Here is a 20,630-nt window from a genome sequence, read left to right as displayed (position 1 = left end):
CAACGGTGATGTATCGCCATGTCAGCTTGGTGTGTTGACTTGGAAATGAATTTGTAATGAAGAGTGTTCCCATTCCTCTTCTGCTCTTGTCCTTCCAGGCTTTCGAGGTTAAATGCACAAATGAAGGAACATTACTGACATCTGTCATATGTCCACAGCAGCAGCAATCATACCTAACAAAACGGCTAAGCCACGCCAATTGCAAGACAGGTCTACTTGCAAGCAAAAAGCGTAATCAGCATGAGAAAGAAAGAGCTCATTGATCCCCCTAAAACTTAACGAAAACTCAGCTCTGAAGTCCTGTCACAGTCGCCGTGAATGGTGGTGGGAAATTCTGCACCTCACATTTGGATGGCTTCCACCAATATCGGCAGCGGCAATGACTGTGGAGCACAGCACACCAGTGCATATACATGGCTGAAGAATTTGCAGCCATATTCACCCTGAAGTGACGGGTGGATGAACCATCCCGGCCTCCCACGGAGGACAAGCATCACAGATGCCAGTCTTCATACAATGTGATTCTCAGCACTTTTATTTATGGAATGACTGAAGGAACTGAATGATGCAGAGGCTGTGGGTCCTTTTAGATAATGCCAATAGTACGGGAGATAATTGCTCCTGAATAAGCCTTCCTATCGAAGCTGGAATGGTGCATCTTAAATATTGGCATCCATGCGAAAATGTGAACAATTTCACAGATATGCCTATCCACAAAAAATAAGCACGACATATCCATTGAATCGAATTACAGCCCCATCTGCCTACACTTCATCATGTTCAAAATGATGAACATTCTCATGGGCAATCCTTTCAATCGCCAAGTACTCGGCAGCAAACCGCTCAGTGACGCTCACTTTTTGCATCGTGCGTGCTACAGCTCTCGGTTCGCCTTAGTCCAAATGTAGTCAAACGTGCTGCACTCATGAGGTGAGGCTGTGTTTTATATCAAGACAACATTTGTCACACAATGAATCAAGGAAGGCTATGCGAATTGTAGTCAATAAGCAGAAGGGGCAACTTCCCCACTGCCTGGAGTCTTACCAAGCAAAAAGTATATATTTTTTCTTTTTTTTTCGTTTGTTTTGCAGGTGAATCATCTCAGCCGCATGACATCACTGGACGAGAGCCTCAGGGCAGTGTTCTGCGCCCAACCATCTTAAGCTGCTGCATCAATTAACGTCTCTCCTTTTTAAACACAGAAGGAGGTTTGGTGTAGTGGGGAGGGGGTGGGATATTGGGAAGGGGTTGTGTCTGCTTATCATTGTTCAATGTTCAGCATAATCCGCGACACAAGAGCTGCTGATTAAATCTGTGCCATGTCCATCAAGACCTGGGCAATACCCAAACTTCTGCTGTAAGATGACAAGTAACATTCGCCTATCACAATTGACAGGCAATGCCCACCTGCACCAGAAGAATATCTAACAAAATGCCCTTGAAATTTAATGGCATTAAATGAAGCCCCGATTTTCAACATCCTTGGAAACACCATTGACAAGAAACATTGATTAGAAGGGCAAGTCAGAATCTCATCGCACACTTTGACTCTCAAAATATTTTCCTCCATCTAAAGTGCACACATCATGAGTGTGATGGGAGACACTGCACCTGCCTAGATGATTTATGCTCCAATAGAATTCAAGGATATTGACTTAATCCAGGACAAAGCAGATCGCTTCATTTGCAATCATTCCGTGAACTCAATTATTCAAGCTGTTTATCCTTAAAATAATAAGTACTCTTAATGCTTTTCAAGTTCATATGATTCATCAGCAAACATCTGAGAGAAATAATCTTATGTAAAAGTTCAACTATCCATCCAAATACTCGGTGTCGCTCAATTGCATTACTGATTTCCTAAATACCATTTTGGAGCACTTTCATTGTGCACCATTTTCCATTGACCTGAGAGCACGTGGTACTTAAATGAAATCTCATGACATCACGTAATATATGGGCAATGAATATCCGCTCCTCGTGATGACCTGCAGTTCCCCTCAGCGGATGAATCAATGATCATTAATGGCCGACGTTTTGGGGAATGACAAGAAAAAAAATGCTTTATGTCGGGGACCTCGATGTCTGTGAGTAAGAGAGGATCGGTAACTCCAATAATGGCCGAGCTGGCAGAGTCAAAAAGGTAAATGCTAGACTGGGATTTTGGCAGGTGGTCAATGAAACAACCAGAGGCAAAAGCCTAATTGAATTCGCTCCACCAATCTACCCACCACATGTCCATCGGTCCATTCAATTATTGATAGGATTGACCAGGGCACGGTCCTACTGCAGACAAATTCAGCCTTCTCATCGGGGCTTCCCTCCATCTTATTGCGTGAGACAACCATTGTGCTAAATGGGGGTAGGTTTCACCTTGATAAAGAACTCAAAAGGGGGCATTGACGAGGAACTGAGGACCATCAGCTGAAGCTGATTTGTGCACAACCATGACTTCTAACCCAAGCCCAGTGTATCCCCAGCTTTGCAATTTTCATGTGGACTGTTCATGTTGATGTTTCTGGTGCCGGTCAAGCATTCTATTTTGCTCCTTTGGTGTAGATTTCATTAGGTGCTGTTGTTGCTCTGCGACAAGGAATGTTCCACAGTTTAATTCTTGGATTATGGGGATATAGCTGGGATTGTCTTATGTGGAGACATTGAAAAGATTCGTCCTCTGCTTCCTGGAGCATTGGTAAACGGGAAGTGATCTCACTGAAGCATTAACCTTTCTTATAAGTTTCGGTGGAGCAGATTTTTGATGGATGTTTCCCCTGGCGGGTGCGTCTAAAACCAGGTATAACAATATCAGTATACGAGGTGTGCATTTAGAACTGAGATGAGGAAGAATTTTAACACTCAGGGAGGGGTAAATGTTCGAAATTATGATCTGCAACCCCGGCAGATGGGCAGTCATTGAGTTTGTTGAAAGTGCTGATGAACCGATTTCTCAGTATTAAATGCATCCAAAGATATGAGATAGTGCATGGAATGTCGTGGAGGCATAATTTCAGCCATGATTTGCTTGAGTTGTGGAGCCCCCTCCTGCGGCCAAATGGTCAACTTCTACTCGTATTTTCTATGCTCCTCTGTGCCTCTGTCTGCGCCATCATGTAACACGGCAATACGATTTTCTAAACGCCACAGGGGAGTCCCACAATGCTTAGTTTCAATCCACTCCAATTCTCATTTTAAATCAGTTAGATTTTGAAGCAAGGTATACAACAGCAGGAAGTGGAGGGCTAGAAATTGCAAGTCGCAGAATAATGAGAACCATATAACTACTCAGGGAGCATAGGTGTTCCAAAATCGGACCACTTATGTCTCAGTTAGCAATCTGCGTGCTGAGATAGATCTTTGACTACTTACATCCGCAGTCAGTACTGGAGAACAAAATTATCAGCTAATGCTCCATTGCCGTAGTGAAGTACTTCTGCACTATTGGATGTAATAACTTTAAGAAGAGATGTCAAATCGATTCACAGGGCAAACGTCAAAGAATCCATGCCACTATTTTGCCGAACATCATTGTTGTAGTCCCTTGCGTCCTGTCCAGTATTTAAACCTCTGCTAAAAAGGATCATCTGGTCATTGTCAACTGCCGGCTAGTGAAAGGTTCCCGACCAAAAATTGCCTGTCACCTTTTGCATGCTTCAGTGCACTTCATTTAAATTCATTAAGGTGGTCGCCAAATGAGGCTCTAGAAATGCATGTATTTCAATTGACAAGTGACTAAGACATCGGTATGTCTTCAGCACACAAAGTGATCTGTTTCCACCAGACTTCCAGATATTGTCTCTGCATACAGATTCATAAAAGCATCGTTATGGTAATAAGTATGTGATTTTACATGGATTCCGTTCCTTTAAATATGGAAAACAGATGAAAATCATTAGCAAAGGCTTCAAGTATTTCAAGCAGAATTTTGCAGAATGCGAAATTGCCTCTGCACAAATCTTCACAGATTGTGTTTTCTTTCAGTTCAAACTCGGTTTGCACTTGATAATGATAATTATTGCAGACATTCCGTAAAGCAAGAATAAGGTGTCAGCAGTGGAACCTACGGAGTGAAAGACACAGCAACAGGAAGAAATCTGTTAACGTTAAGTTTAAACATACATCGCTGCTTTGATGACTCCCCAGCAGTAAATAAACAAATCCATGTTATTGGAACCAGCGTTTCAGAAGAACGTCAACATCCATTTATACGTGTAATGATTGTATTTAGGCCCTTACCAGGAACACCAATAGCCGCGAGAATTGGATAGTAAATGCCTTCAATCTGCAGAAGTATCAGTTCTCCTATCGTTATGAGGAGGCGTCTTTCCTGCAGAGATGGATGCACAAGATTGAATGAACGTGTGAGCTGAAACGTAGAAACCCTCTTGTTCTTTAAATTCAGTTCAGGAAAATAAGAGAAACACGTTAAAATCACGGGAGATTCGCAAGAAAGTGCCGCAATAATTAATCTGGACCACGAGGGTAAAACCGGCACGACAGCATTCATAGCAGTGAACAGAGAAAAGCTGTTACATTTGGCTAACATGAAGCCCTTTAGTTAACTCATCAAACCCATGGCCGCGAATATCTAGAAAGACAAAGGCAACATGAACATGGGAACGCTACTAGCTGAACGTTCCTCTCCAAGCCACTCATCGCCCTGGTTCAGAAAAATATCGCCGTTCCTTCACTGTGTCTGTGTCAAATTAATGGTTCCCTCCCCACCTCCCACCCCGCTAACAATACCGTGGAAGTAACTACACAACAAAGAGCGCAGCAGCTCACCATCCACTTCACAAGGAGAATTAGTGATGGACAATAAATGCTGACCTTGCCAGCGTTGTCCTCATCCATAAATGAAAAAAGGACAGAAATTTATATTGTTAGTCCGAGAGCTTGTTACTAAACATATATTGGAAAACGAGAGCTTCGAGAATGTGTTTGTAAATGGCCAGCAACTGATGAAGTACAACAAATTATATCCTCGGTGAGAAGCGCTAACTCCTGTTGAAAGAGGTACACGGACCCATATTTGATTTAATTGCAATATTTATGCCAGATGGATTTTGATAAACGTGTCCACACAGCAGCAAAGTCCTGACGGCAGCAACAGACTGGCGTAACAGATTGTTCACATCAGAACTGAGCGGCTACTGTGCAGTTCTATTACTTTAAAATGCCAATGACTCAAGTACCTTTGACTGTACAACCACGAGTTGATCAATGTCACCTGCCAGCCCACTGGAGAACCCAACACTAGGGTGCAGAGATCTGCCAGCAAGGCTATGACATTCAGAGAAGCTGTTATGTAGAGAGCAGAAAAAGCCCCATGAGCGCATTCTTGTCCCCTAAAGAAATCAATTAGTTTCAGTCATTGAACAAACAGGTTACATCAGTCGCTCTCCTTCTGAAAGGCACCTTGTTGAAGTGAAACTGCGAACATTCGAATGATGTTTGTGGCCAATACAATTGAAGGGGCTACATTGTAATGAGCAACGGGTAGATCCCATAGTGGATAGTGACGGCAGGAAATCATTGACCCACAGGGCGATGTTGGGAATCAAATCGTTACTAATTTCGATCAGAATGATTCGAGGAAACTCAATCAGCCATAACCGCCAGGAGAAGAAGTGGGGAAATTTTAGGTGTTCACCACGGATTTGCGTTTCGGGATGCATCCAACAGGACACGTGACGGATGTGTGTCTTTGTCATTTAATTTTCCAGACGGAACTCTTACTCTGCCCACATCTTTCCGTGGTTTCCTCTGGCAATGACATTTCCATTAGTGACTTGGTCTACATTCTGTGTCGTTGCATATAAATTTGCACCATTTTCCCTGGAAATTATAAACGCAACTAGAGGACCTGGAAGGTTGGTGTTGGTGGTAACCTGATATGCAATAGAAAGTTTATGGACAAAGCGTTCAAGGCAATCCGACCCTCTGTAACGATTCCCGACGCGATGCAATCCTCCTGCTCACCCACTCACATACGCAATCCAGCGTGATGTTTGACCTGAATGAAAAACAATTTTTGGAATAAAATAATGCGATATCTAGAGTACCTCCCAGGGAGGGTGTTCCAAGCTTAACATTTAACTCTTGGCCCCCAAACGTCATCTGCAGACAATCATTAGCAGATGGATGCGCTGATTATAAAAAAAACCCGAATCGATGGCGCCTCTGGCTTTGGTTTGGGCCGCATTTAAATGAAGCACCAAAAGCAGAATAGTTAAGGTCAGTAGGTCATTCGGCGCCCTGAGCATGTACTGCAACTCGGAAAGCTCATGGTTTATCTGATCAGAGCCTCAGCCCCTTATCCTGCCTGCTCTCCCCCATCCATCGTCGTACACAAGCCCCCTCCGCCAACCCCCGCACAACACACATACATCCTCAAGACCCTAGTCCCCCTTATTGGTCAATAAACTATCCAGCACAGCCATGAATATGCGACAGCCCTGATCAGATCATCAGTGTCATTCGTTGTTTGGTGATGGCGTCATAATCAGAGCGATGCCAAGTGGTTCGTCAGTGTGAACCCATTTCATATCTCTTGCGGCCCCAAATAAGGCTGTTTAACGGCTCCAGCTCTGTTTGTCATATATTTGCCGGTCATTCTCCATGCATGCGCTCAAAGAGCTTGGCATAGGATTACACATTCATTTCAAGACCACGGACAGCCTTTTCAAAGGCCCAAAATTAAATCCTTGCACAGAGATTACTGCAGAGGGAATTCTTATTCGCGGACAAACACGCACGCAAAGCTCAAGATCCGGAGACGTTCAGCTGCATGCTGCGGGCTTTGCTGCAAACTCAGAATGTTTTTGATTGACAACATATCTGATGATAGAGATGCTGTAACAAACGGTTGCTGGTCTCGTGCTCCAAGATACCACAGCTTCTTTGAACAACGCACCCCTCTGTTCAGGACGGAAGTTTTGTTAACTTGGCAGCATGCACTCCAAGGGCACTAAGTCGATGGGCAAATTATCCACCACCTGACAAAAACAAGCTCGGCATTTGCCAGGATTCACTAACTGACCTCTGCAAAGCAAACATGGATTTTCCCTCAGATGGAAGAGCAAGGCCTGCCAGACAATGTTTTTTATATAACCTCCATGTCAGTGAGAGACTTGAATAACCTTTCGGCCTCATAGAAAGTAAAATAAAACTTTCCAAAATCACTGTCCCTGAACCATTTCCAAAGGTTTTTGGCAGGACAAAATCCGCAAAACCGATAATCTTGCAAAGTGCAGCATGCCTGCCATAGAAAATATATTCATTAGAGCCCCGCTTCCCTGGGTATGTCATGCGGTTCATCTGGAAAATGCCTAAGTACCAAAACACCACACTCAGTGAGTATGGGAAGCTCCACAACAGGATGTCTGAAATCTCAAAGCCAAACTCAGAGATTGCAAGCTGGATCCCAATGCATGGGGTCCTGACACCGCCTTGCTAAAAGCAATGTGGTGTGCCTGCACCATATGAAGCATACACCCGAAGCACCGGAATTCTGGTAGTATTATATGGGGTTCAGAGGCCGGCTTCAGGCGAAAAGACCTGTCGGGATGGAGGAGTGGAGAAAGGGGCAAGGCTCTGTTGGCCCCCAGTCAAAGTCCTGCACAAATGCGGCAGATATGTGACGGTCGCGGGCACAATTCTTGGGAAATTTATGTCTTTCCATTCCTGCAACTGCCACTGAGCATTCCTCATCCAAAGCGCAGCCAAAGAGAAAGGTGTAAGGCTACTCTCCAGGTCTTCCTAAAGCACGGAGGCCTTAACACCGGGTAGCAGGAGGAGAATGCTGCCGCTCTCTCGGCCTGACAGGACGCAGTCCATCAAATTGAAAACCACTTCATGGCTCAGTGACTCAACAGAGTGGTGGAAAGGCTGACGCACAGCAAGGAGCAGTGAACAAAACTGGGCTTTTGATTTCCCCTCTTTAGGACACTAAACGTGCTCCATTGTCGAACAACATGTAGGTCCAGAATAGGACTCCTCAGTCATCTGAAATCACGCTGAGCCTGACTGACTTTATTCTAAATACTGAGCGAATGCCACTGATACCAATCAGATGAAATACACAAGTTCATGAAGGTAGGACACCTCAACATTTTCAAGGGCTATTTGCATCGAGCAATAAGTTGTGGCCAATATAATCACATTCCCCACACATGAAAGGATAAGTTTGAAAACATGATTGTGAAAATAATAACAAACCCTCGGCGCAACCACATCGTGGAATCAACCAGTGACTTCAGCTTTTGTGGAAAACACAGTCAAGCGCCTTGAGAACAAGGAAGCGAGGGCAAAGTTAATTTATTCCGCCTGAACAGACATTTTACTTAGAATTTGGCAATCGATTGTGCAAGTATGGACTTGATCTAATCTCACTCGTAATGTCACACTGGCACTTTTATTTTTTATGCAGCCACTCACATGTCGAAGGGCTGGGAGAATTCACCATCAAGATAGTGAGACAGACAGACCGACAGCCACAAAGATGCATAGATAGACAGACATTCAAATGGATAGACTGATTTGAAGAGAGAGTTGTATGCGAGAGAGAGAAAGCGAGATAGAGCGTGAAACAATTGCAGCAAGCGAGGGAAAGAGCAAGAGAGTGAGAGAGCGAGATGGATGGATGGATGGATGGATGGATGGATGGATGGATGGATGGATGGAGGGATGGATAGACGGATGGATGGATGAATGGATGGATGGATGGATGGATGGATGGAAGGATCGATGGATGGATGGATGGATGGATGGATGGATGGATGGATCGATGGATGGATGGATGGATGGATGGATGGATGGAAGGAAGGATGGATGGATGGATGGATGCATGGATGGATGGATGGAGGGATGGATAGACGGATGGATGGCTGAATGGATGGATGGATGGATGGATGGATGGATGGATGGATGGATGGATGGATGGATGGATGGATGGATGGATGGATGGATGGATGGATGAATGGATGGATGGATGGATGGATGGATGGACGGATGGAGGGATGGATGGAAGGATTGAAGGATGGATGGATGGATGGAAGGAGAGATGGATGGACGGATGGAGCGATGGATGGAAGGATTGAAGGATGGATGGATAGATGGAAGGTGAGATGGAAGGACAGACGGACAGACGGACGGAGAGATGGACAGATGGATGGATTGATGGAAGGATGGATGGATGGATTGAAGGATGGATTGAAGGATGGAAGGAAGGATGGATGGATGAACGGATGGAAGGATGGATGGATGGATGGAAGGATGGAAGGATGGATAGATGGACAGATGGATGGATGGATGGATGGAAGGATGGATGGATGGATGGAAGGATGGATGGAACGATGGAAGGATGGATTGAAGGATGGATAGATGGATTGAAGGAAGGAAGGAAGGATGGATGGATGGATGCATGGATGGAAGGATGGATTGAAGGTTGGATGGGTGGATGGAAGGAAGGAAGGGAGGATGGATGGATGGATGGATGGATGGATGGATGGATGGATTGATGGAAGGATGGATGGATGGATTGAAGGATGGATTGAAGGATGGATTGATGGATTGAAGGAAGGAAGGAAGGATGGATGGATGGATGGATGGATGGAAGGAAGGAAGGATGGATAGATGGATGGATGGATTGAAGGATGGAAGGGAGGATGGATGGATGGATGGATGGATGGATGGATGGATGGAAGGATGGATGGATGGATGGACGGATGGATGGATGGTTGGATGTACGGACGGTCGGGCGGATGGCCCCATGAGCAGAGAGGCTGGTAGACACTTAGCCAGACAGGCCGATAGACAGATAGACAGGCAGGCTAATAGCTAGATTGATAGATCAACAGGCTGATAGACGGATAGATAGGTAGACAGTCAGAGAACCATCCAGATACGCAAGCACATTTATGCTCACTGATTACAGGTCCGATCTTAATTATGCTCAGAATAATCAAACATAATTAAACTTTATTTAGCCTCAAAAAATCATTTCCACAACCATTTTGAAACCTACAAAGAACTAATGTCCCTTATTCCTCGTAACATATTCACAAATATCCCCGCATCAATTGCAGGTACTTGACTCCCTTAGTAAAATATTATTCCTCGTTTGCAATAGGATCGCAACTTGTTCTCAGCGCATGATAGGCAAAGATAAGTCACAAGAAACAAAAAAAGAAAAGGAAATGCTGTGGGGGATTTACGCAACAGCTAATATTAGCAACTGTGAAGAGAAGCAATGTTAAAGTTTCAGATCACAAGTGTTTACTCTGTTTCTCTCGACAGATGCTGCCTGATGATTTTTATTAACAGTTTTAATTTTGTTTTTGTTTCAGTTAACTTGAATTCTCCGGGTCCCACAAAATACTGATTTCTTTTTTTGTGATCCTTGCTTCTGTTATTTTATATTGCACCTTTTTGCAAACGAACGCCTTTCTGCAATCTTTTTGGTTTCAATCAGCCTGCGCCACTCCCCTTCCCAGACCTCATCACTACCACTCCGGAACACCCCAGCCCTACCGAAGTCATTCACAATGCAGGACGTGAAGCCCAAAGTGCGTGAAGTGCCTTCGAATTTGCATTATTTAATTTTGACTTTTCCCCATCTGTTTTGCTCCAAACGTGCATCACTTCATGAGTCCCTGCCTGAAATTGAAGCTGCTGTAGCACCGTAGCACCTGCCCATTTGAAATAATGCAAAATCAAACACTTGAACATTCCCATTACAGACATGTGGGGCAGGGTGAGGTGGGCGGAGGGGTGATATTGTCGAGAATTTGGGTTACGTGGGAGCGGCAACTGGTGGTTTTGGGCATCACTGTACTTCCATTGACAATCTACTGTTGAGAAGAATTAGCTATTTGCTTCTTCTGAGCTGATTATTCACCTGGCTGTCAATTTCCCCTCGTGGAATGTCTGGAAGAGCTAAGGATACAGCAAGAGAGACAGAAAACCACCACCAATATTGTCGAGCCATGTTCCAGAGAAGGTGCACGTTTCCGGGAAGAGAGCAGGATATTGCAGTGTCCTGGATGTTTGCAGTGTAACAAAATGCTGAGAGAGAAAGATAGACTGAGAGAGAATGAGCGTGACACTCATTTCACGGTTTGAAATGTCCAAATTTCTGGCTCACATTACACGTATGCAGCAAATACCAAACATATCAGCATCGTATTGAGGCACCTCGGAGGGCAACATGGTCTACGTCGATAGCGTAAATCCAATTGCACTGTCTGACTGCCTGTAACGACCACATTGAAATGTCTGTAATATTCATTTAGTTGTGTTGAAGCATCTCGTGAGCTATATGGTAAAGTTGTATGTGATAGTACTTTTTGTGATGCCCATTTTGAAATGTGTTGTCATGAGCTTTCAGCAATTTTATTAATAAAGTATATTTTTCTAAAAAATAAAATTGTCCAAATTTAGACATGCCCATCCAAACACGTCTCTGTGCTGCCAAACTTCCAAGCACTTGAAATATGAACCTGTGTTTTTTTTTAACTGCACAGAGCACTGATTAGAAGATTTGCCTGTGTTTTTTTTTTATTCTGTTTCAGCGACACAGTTTTGATCGATGTGAATGAAAATAAACGTACAAAGGTGAAAAAAAAATAACTGTCGATCTAAGTTGTAAACATGTCAATTCTTACCGTGAAGTGAAGCTGACGAGAATATGGTCAAGAAGCGAGCGGCCTGTGCAAAGTTCCCTCACCACCTCGAATATACAGCCACAGTGGTCGGGCCGCAAGTGCCTAATCAGTCCTTTCCGATTTCACGCTATGGCACTAAGACATGGTGATATTGCTGTAAGAAACAGCGGGTGTTTTGCAGGGTAGCTTCATGATGCCGCATAGTTAACAGACTGATGGGTGCAGACAAAATTTGAAATATATCACCAAAACATGCAGATTCACAACTTAGGGTAATAAAATAGGAGCTATCATGAAAGTTACCCCTATTAGCAATTCAGTGGGGTTCCTGAATTTGCCTACACTTTTCCTATATTCCTCAAAAGTGGTACAGTGAAAGTAGCAAAGGTTTAGTGCAGCAAACACAATCTACCATCGTGACAGTTAACTCAGAGAATGCTGCCACAGCAGCAACAATTGGAAATTCTACAACAGATCCGGAGGTCCTGCAGAGCAGTGCTAATGTCCCGACCTCGATCCGGAATACCTGTCTTCGAATCCCTATTCAGGACTTGATGCCGCAGAAGATATGTTGATAATTTTGTCGAGCGTTTCATGTATCCTCCAGCGACTTTTCCAATGCGTTTCATGGCAGGCGGTAAGACTGGGAGACTTTCCTGGTCAGCCCTACTGCAGAAGGCAACGACAAAGCACTACAGCACCTTGTGAAGAGCAATCGGTGAAACATCCATGGCCGCAAGCAGCCTCATACAGCATGGTAGCCGTAACATCTCTGATCAACACAGTTGTTGATCCTGTCAACCATTTTGACTTCGAAACTAACAGGATTGATGCACACTAACTTCATTAAAGAACACTATTTAATAGCATAGGTGGTGCAGAAGACACATATAATACGAGCTCACAAGGTGGCAATAGTTCTGCTCGATCATCACCTGGTGTTTGTAGTTGGAATTGAACATTCCTCACACCTCAAAGAAAGAGACAGATAGACCAATCGCCGCACCTCTAACAATAGGATCATTGAATATTAATAAATTACTCCCTTTCAACTGATGTTTTACCCTAATGTCTAAGGGTATATCGATTTCTTTCAAAATTGATTCATCCCGAATGTGATTCCAACACCACCTGATGCAGCTATACTTGGCCTTGTGAAAACACATCTGAATTTCTGTGTCCAGTTCTGGTCTCTGTATTAGAAGAAAATTAAATCTATAATTACGTTAGCAGCAGATCAGTGAACATTCTCTCAACTCATTTATGGAATGAAGAGGCTTGTCTTATGAAGTGGGAGACGGTGCCATTTTTGTATCGTCTTTGGATTGGTATTCCAGAGACCCATAGTAATGCTCTGGACACCCGGATTCAGCAGATGGTGCAACTTGAATGCAATAGAAATCTGAATTGAAAAGTCTAAGGATGACCATTGTCGATTGTTGTAAAAAGGAATCTGGTTCACTAACGTCCCTTAGGCAGGGACATCTGCTGTTCTTACTGATCTATCCTACATGTGACTCCAGACCCATAGCAATGAGGTTGACTCTTTACTGAACTCAGAACTAGGGCACAATTAAGGATGAGCAATAAATGATGGCCTTGCCATCGAAGCCCACATCCCATGAAGGAGTGACAATCTGAATACTTCAACAGCATGGGTAGCTGAGTCAGAAAACCTCAGAACATTTAAGGAGTATTTAGATATTGAATTGTGTTGCCATAGCCTCCAGAACTATCAGCCAAGCGCTGGAAAATGGGATGTTTGTACTCAGATCTGTCTTGTCTGGCGCCGATACGATTGGCCGAATTGCCTAAATGTGAGCTGAAAGGTCAATGAGAGTTGAATTACACTCATTTGAATTTTGTGGAACATGCGGTTAACTTATTGAAACAAATAAGATGCTGATGAGATTTGACAGCATAGATAACGGGATGATATTTGAACTCCTGGGAAGGAGTAGAACCAGCTAGTACAATTTATGAATGTGTTTTGCGTTTTAAGGCAGAAATGGGGATTTTGTTTTCTCTCTTTCTCAAATGGCTGTTTAAATGTGGAATACCCTTCACCAGAAAGCAATGGATTTTGTGTCATTGACATTTTTCAAGGCAGAGTTAGATAGATATCTTATAGACAAACGTGAAAAGATTAAATTTGAGTTGAGGCCACAAACAGATCAGCCAGGCTTTATTCAAAGGCAGAGCAGGCTTGAAGGGCAGAATGGCCTTCACCAGCTCCTAAGTCATGTGCTCCTTTTCCTATGTTGTTATGTGAAGTGTGACATCCCAAGTTAGAAAGAAAAAAATATTATATTAGTGCAAAAGGAACCAAGTGTTATCTCTTGTCTAGGTTGTTTTGTATGTATTTTGCGCATTTCAGGGCTTTTTGCAAGTGAAACAGCAAATAAGTGACACTGAATCATTTAAAATTAGGACCATATTATTGCGTTGCCCCAGCCAATCCACTCTAATTTCATCACTGCACAGGTGCGTACAATAAACATCATCTGGCATGTTTCCCTTTGCCAGGACTCAATGTGGATTGTACTTTGCCGCATGAATCACCATTGTTCCCCGAACAGTGGCAAATGTGAAAAGATTGATTAGACCAGTGGATTGCCCCAATTCAACACAACTGTTCCATTTAGTTTCACAGCAGACGAGCACCATGTTTGCAAACTTAAAATGTAAATAACACTTCATTAAAAAATTTGACTGTACCCAGTGGCAACAGGAAGAAATGACCAGTTTAAATTCTATAACTTAACTCTACCCCTTCTTAGCCCCTATATACAAACAGACACATGACACAAAAAAAAAATAAAGGTGAGATTAAACAGTTCAATTGAACCAATCTGGACTTCGGGATTAAATATGTTTAATTTGGCTCTGTTATTTCGTATTTTTTGTAGGTTGCTATGGCCGACCCGAGCACTGAGCACTAGCAGTCTGTGGCTCTCTGGTTCAAACTTGCTTTTAAAGTCGCCACTACTGTTTTTTCCCCATTTTCTTCCTAACTGGGGTTTATCAAAGAACGCACGATACAACTCTGTGAGGAGTAGTCAGGTAGCTACTATGGCAGGATTATTCGAGTTTTGCAAAACATAGCAGAGAGAGATTCCAGGTCTTTATTTTTTTTTTGATCGCAGGCTAGCAGATGATCTACTGCAATATCAAAACACAAAACATGTCTTATTGCTCATTGATCATCAGAAACCGTCATCAGGGAGCTCCCTCTTAAACCAGGTCTCCTTTCCAGAAAAAAAATCTTTTCAGCCTGGCAGACACTGCTCCAGGAGATAGCAATTATGTGTGATTTCTTCTTCTCCTGCTCGAATGAACATCTCTATTAGAATGCAGACATGGTAGCATTTGAAACCAAAGTCCAATCTTAATGCCACAGTCCAGGAGAGAAAAAAAAATGTTTTCTACACTTTCGACATGAATTTCCCTCTTAATGGTTCCTACATTTCCATTTCTGGATGAGATGCAGCCTCTGACATTTTGGGCAGAATTTCCCTGTGGATTCAGCACCATGAGGATGGGACAATATGTGAGCCGGAGTTGTCGGGAGCCAGTCCAGCGGAGCAATTTTCCAGAAGATGGCGTCCGAATGGGCCGCCTCAAAGGTCACCATCCCAACAAGGATGATGGCATTACCTCCCTTCGTACAATGCTGTCAGCTGCAGATCATTGGCAGCTCCAAGGGACGAGAAGGGTGCCACTGAGGCAACTCTGAGCAGCTATGACCACGCAACAGTACGAAATGTTAAGGAAGGGAGGAAACATCCCCTTTATGAGCTGGGATAAATTTGCATCTGGTACTTTGCGCCCACAGAGGAGCCCTTTCCTGCTGTACAAAACGCTTTGGGGAAATTGCTTCTCCGGCGTTGCTGGAACACAGAATTGCCACAAGGGGGCAGCCTTCACAGAAATGGAGAACGTATTGAGGCTGAGTTGGACTCCGCACAGCCGTAAAATCACACTGCATTTTCGGGGGGTAGGGGAGGGGCAGTTAATTATGTAAATGAACTATTCGACACGGTGATCCGAGCATCTAATCCTCATTCTCATTCGTCCCTGGAAAAGTCGCTCCTGGCGGCAGTGTGAGGGGGACCCATCCCAAAGTTAAGTCCCGCCCATTTCAAAAGCCCCATTCGCCTCGAAGCCTGCCAGCACTGGCACATGGACGATGCAGCTCATATGAAACTATTCCCCAAATTAGGACCTTGTGAAAGAATATTATGAATATGCCCGAGAGCAAGACTACTTTTTTTCGAAGCTGTTTCTTCAATGGCCAGAAATATTCATGCATATGTTCATTTATTCATTCCTTCCTATATTTATTTATGCAGTAATTAACTAAGTGTTGTGTCTTGCTAATTGATTGATTAGTTAACACAGTCACGTAGGCCCCTTAAATTAACCCAGGCTCCTTAGATGGCACTTTCCAAACCCACAACACTACCATCTGCAGGTCCCCTTCCAAGTAACTCACCATCATGACTTGGAATTATATCAGCTGTTCCTTCACTGTCGCTGGGTCAAAATCCTGGATCTCCCTTCCTAACAGGACTGTGGTTGTAGCTACACCAAATGCATTAGGCTGTTCAAGGAGGCAGCTCACCACTCCCTTCTCATGGGTAAATTAGGGATGGACAATAAATGCTGGTCCAGCCAGCGAAGTCCGCGTCCCATGAAAGAATTAAAAAAAAAACCTATTTTTTTCCAAATGCTGCAGCACCCGTCAGCTCAATGTTGGGGACACTTCTCCAAATTTGGAGAAGTAAAGATGGACGACCCATGTCCGCAATGAAAGTGAAATTGGCAAAGAAAGCGTTAACTGTCCTAGGATAAAGTGCATAACTTGAATTTGAGGCCTGATTATATGTTCGTTTGTGTCTATGTTTGTGTCTGTGTATCTTAGCAGGATGAAAGCCAGCTAGGCTGGGTGATTTGATGTATAGTAGTTTGTGATATTAATTAGATAATTAGAAGCCGTAAAAAGTAAAATGGAATGCATATTTGTTGAACAAACCATTCAAAAGAATGGTTAAAATATTGCTCCTAGCTAGACGACACCAACCCATGAGTTTATATTGCAGATAAAATTGGTGGATTGAAAAGATTATTGTAAGGAGAGGTGAAATTTAAAAAAAAGTAATGCAATTGAAAATTTTCATTCAAAGCGGAAGCTAGAATTAAACAGAAGTTAATTTGTACATACGAGTCATTGACAGCTAAGAGCAAACCAGCCTGTCAGCCTGGAACTGTTTCTGCAAAAGAAACAAATTGAAATAAACCGCAATTTGAATTCTTAAGGTTAATTGTGCTTTGCCTGGTGTCTATTCAAAGTCTATTAGTTAATGGTTCATTGGTGAAGGTTTACCTGTGAGCAATTCATTTGAGAACTTGTTTAAATTGTAATTTGTTAATAATTTATAGTCATGTGTGCACGTAAAAAAATGTTGTTAAATTAATAAATGTTTACTTTATTTTTAAATAAAAAACCTCGTGGAGATTGGTAGTTTTATTTCTGAATTCAGAGTTGTATCTCAAGCATACCAGTGTAGGCTGAGACAGTTGTTCAATTTTCCCTTTTGCATTTAAACAACTGAGCCTTTATCAACTGCTGTGTCGTAATAACCTGTTGTAGTTGAACAGCCCGTTGAAGTAGAATCAGCAGAGTTTGTACAGAAAGAGAATCATGCCATGATTCCAGATTGTATGGTGATTGAACCACAGGTGTACCAGTTTAAACAGGAAGTGGAATAATATAAAAGACAGGCAGACATGCTGAAATTTACTTAGCTGTGTAAATCCTTGAAAATATTGCTTATTACGAGAGGGTTGAAGTGGATGAGACTGAAGCATTCAGTTCATTAGTGGAGCTAAATTTGCAGTGTCCAGTCCTACCGCAGGTAAACCAGACAGTTTATTCTGAAGCAAAAAAGAAATGCATTACCGAGTGTAATTACATTCAGAACAATGTGTTCATGAAGAAATTGAGGCAGCGACTTGTTCCAGTAGATGGAAATTGTACAGTAAAGCACGAAGTAGTGATAACATGTTTGGACTGGGACTAAATTTTGAGAGTGCCTCATAAAATTCCAATCGCTGTATATTTGCGAATTAGGAAAATCCAAACTAATTACAACGGGGAAAATAATGGACTTGACTACATAAAGATGTAGCCAAATTCTGTCAAACATGTCGCACATGTCAGGTGAAAGGAAAACCTCAAACATCAGTTAAATCTTCACGTTTAAATCAAATTCCAGTGTTTATGGAACCATTTAACAGTGTCCTGATTGATTGTGCAGGACACCTCCCTTGGACTAAAAGCGGGAATCAGTACTTACTGCCAATCATATATATGTCCACGCGATTTCCAGAAGCTTGCCTTTAAGGAAAAGTGCAGCAAAGTTGACTGTAGTGGAGTAAATCATTTTTCATTACAAGATATGGATTACCAAAAGGAATGGAGTCGGATCAGGCTTCGAATTTCATCTCACAGCTGTTTAAAGAAGTTATGGACAGCCTAGGAATAAAACAATTTAGGACGACAGCGGATCACCCTGCCTCACAGTGCGCCTTACAAAGTTGGTAACAGTGCATAAAGACTATAATTAGCGTACCTGATCTAGATTATCCACATGCTTGTTTTCGAGGGATTACACACTTGTGGTTTTCCATTACAGATATCATTAATGTGTCAACAGGGTACAGTCCTTATGATTTAATTTATGGTCATGATGTGTGGGGAAAGTTCAAACTGAGTCCAGAGAACTCAGTGAGTCAAACTTCAGAAACTACTCTTTTCGACTATGTGGCTAAATTCAGAGAAGGATTGAGGAAGGCATGTGAGCACACCAGGAAACAGTTCATTGTAGCTCAGCAAGTAACGAAGGCAAATACAGCTGAAAGGGCAACGGCTCTTAGTTTTTTGGCTATGGACAAAGTGTTAGTTTTGTTGGTAGTGTCAGGTGAACATTTGAAGGCAATGGTTTGTGGGCCTTACCAGGTTGAAAGGGGAAGGAAGGTGGTAAACTATGTGGTAAAGAACCCAACGTAGAAGGAAGAGCCGGCCAGTGCACCATATAAATATGCTTACATAAATTTTAACCGACAGGATAAACAGGAAGAGTTACAGGCATTTGTAAGTAAGGGAACAGAGGTAAAAGGTAAGGATTCTGAAACTGAACTATGTCCGATTTAGTTGCAAAATCAGGAAGTACTGAGGAACGTAAATGTGTGATTAGGTAACCTTCCAGGAAAGTGTCAGAGTGATTGAAAAGAGCAATATTATTCACACAAAGCAATTATTGGAAATACATTGGAGAATGCATATTTCCTGTACATGATACTGAGTTGGGGAATTGAGTTTCAATAAGACAACACGGATAGAGATGAGAACCACTAAAATTAACAAAAGTGCGGGAGGAAACTGAATTTATCCTTCAAAATGACATGATAGGGCCTAGACACACTAATTAGAGTTCAGCCATTGTAATGGTGCGGAAACCAGATGGGTGACAAGCACTATGTATTAATTACCGAAAAATGAACGCGACAACAAAGGAAGATTCATATCACAGGCGATGATCTGATGAGCATATCAAGAAAATCGGACACTCAGCACCTACCACAAAAATTGACTTGATGCGAAGATATCGACAAGTACCCTTATGTGAAAGGGCATCAGCTTTTCAGACACTGGATGAACTACATCAATGCCAGTTACTGAATGCCCTTTGGCATGAAAAATTATTGCACCAGCAGTGCATTCTGGAAGGATAATGGAATATGATGCAATTGTTGAAATGATTGAATTAGAGAAAAAATACAGAGCTATGGAGGATGAGAAGATATCGAGTTGGCAGAATTTGGTAGCTCTGGCAAAACACCAACTGATGCTCAATGGCCAAAATGGCTTTATTTTGTTTAGAATGATTCTTACTTCAAACGCAGTGACGTTTTCTATTAAAACTTCTCCAGTTCGATCATTACACAGACCTGTCTCCCTGTTAATTACCACAAATCCGGCTTGGGATAGTTAGTGCCTCATCATCACTCTTAAAATGGAGCCAATCCCCATTGTGTAGTGTAGCGAACAGTCGCTCGATTCCAATAAAGAACATCTGTGCTCTGGTATCACCTTGTGACGCTCAGGAGCTCAGGAGAAGATTTTGAAAGCTCTGTTGTAGTTACTTGGATTCCTGTTGCTGGGAGATACTCTCTCTATCTCGCTCCAAGATATTGTGAAATTGAGAGGTGACTGCGTCTTTCACTGGTGATTCCTGAGCAATATTGATTGGAACAGGAGTCCATTCTACCACTCAATCTTGTACTGTCACTGATTTAAAACAGGGCTTATATGTGTTATCTTCACATCGAGGAATCATTCCATCGTGTTGAGCGTCACTCCCACTGTGTTAGATGTGTTACATTCAGAACGGAACTAGCAGTGCTAGACTGGGCGTATTTGAGGCACTGTGGGCCATTAGCAGCAGCAGAACTGTGTCACAACCACAATCACCAATCATGGACCGGCATATCCCACAACCCACCATAACCACCAAATCAAGAGTGCAAACATGGCTCAATGCAGAATGCAGGAGGCAATGTCAGAATCAACAGCAGGTATGCCACAAGGTCGAGGTGCTCAGCTGTAGCCCAAAAAACAGTGGCATGTATATTAAGAGGATGAGATGATGTAGTGTCATTGTCACTGAGCTACTGATCTAGCGACCCAGAATAATGAGCTGGTGGCCTGAGTTTGAATACTGCCCCAGCAGATGAATGAATTCAATGAAATACAGAATATTTAGAATTAAAATGCTAATGGTGAACATGGCACCATTGTCGATTCTTGGAACAACCATTTTTTCTAGCTTCACAAGTGTGTCCTAAGCTATCCTGTTCTACCGTGAATACACAACCACAGCAATTTGTAGTCGACTGAAATGC

At 42.8% G+C, this 20,630-nt stretch overlaps 1 non-coding gene across 1 annotated transcript; it reads right to left on the bottom strand.

Annotated features, from left to right (window-relative positions):
• Positions 1 to 5,071: 5,071 nt before the first annotated feature.
• On the bottom strand, positions 5,072 to 5,319 carry LOC121274770. The gene has a single exon (XR_005942300.1). It is a non-coding gene; the product is annotated as a small nucleolar RNA SNORA53 (small nucleolar RNA).
• Between the last annotated feature and the right edge of the window lie 15,311 nt (positions 5,320 to 20,630).

This window comes from Carcharodon carcharias, assembly GCF_017639515.1.
Source record: "Carcharodon carcharias isolate sCarCar2 chromosome 38 unlocalized genomic scaffold, sCarCar2.pri SUPER_38_unloc_1, whole genome shotgun sequence".
Classification (NCBI taxonomy): Eukaryota; Metazoa; Chordata; class Chondrichthyes; order Lamniformes; family Lamnidae; genus Carcharodon; species Carcharodon carcharias.
Note: the sequence above shows the minus strand (reverse complement) of the source record. Positions and strands in the feature narration are given on the sequence as shown.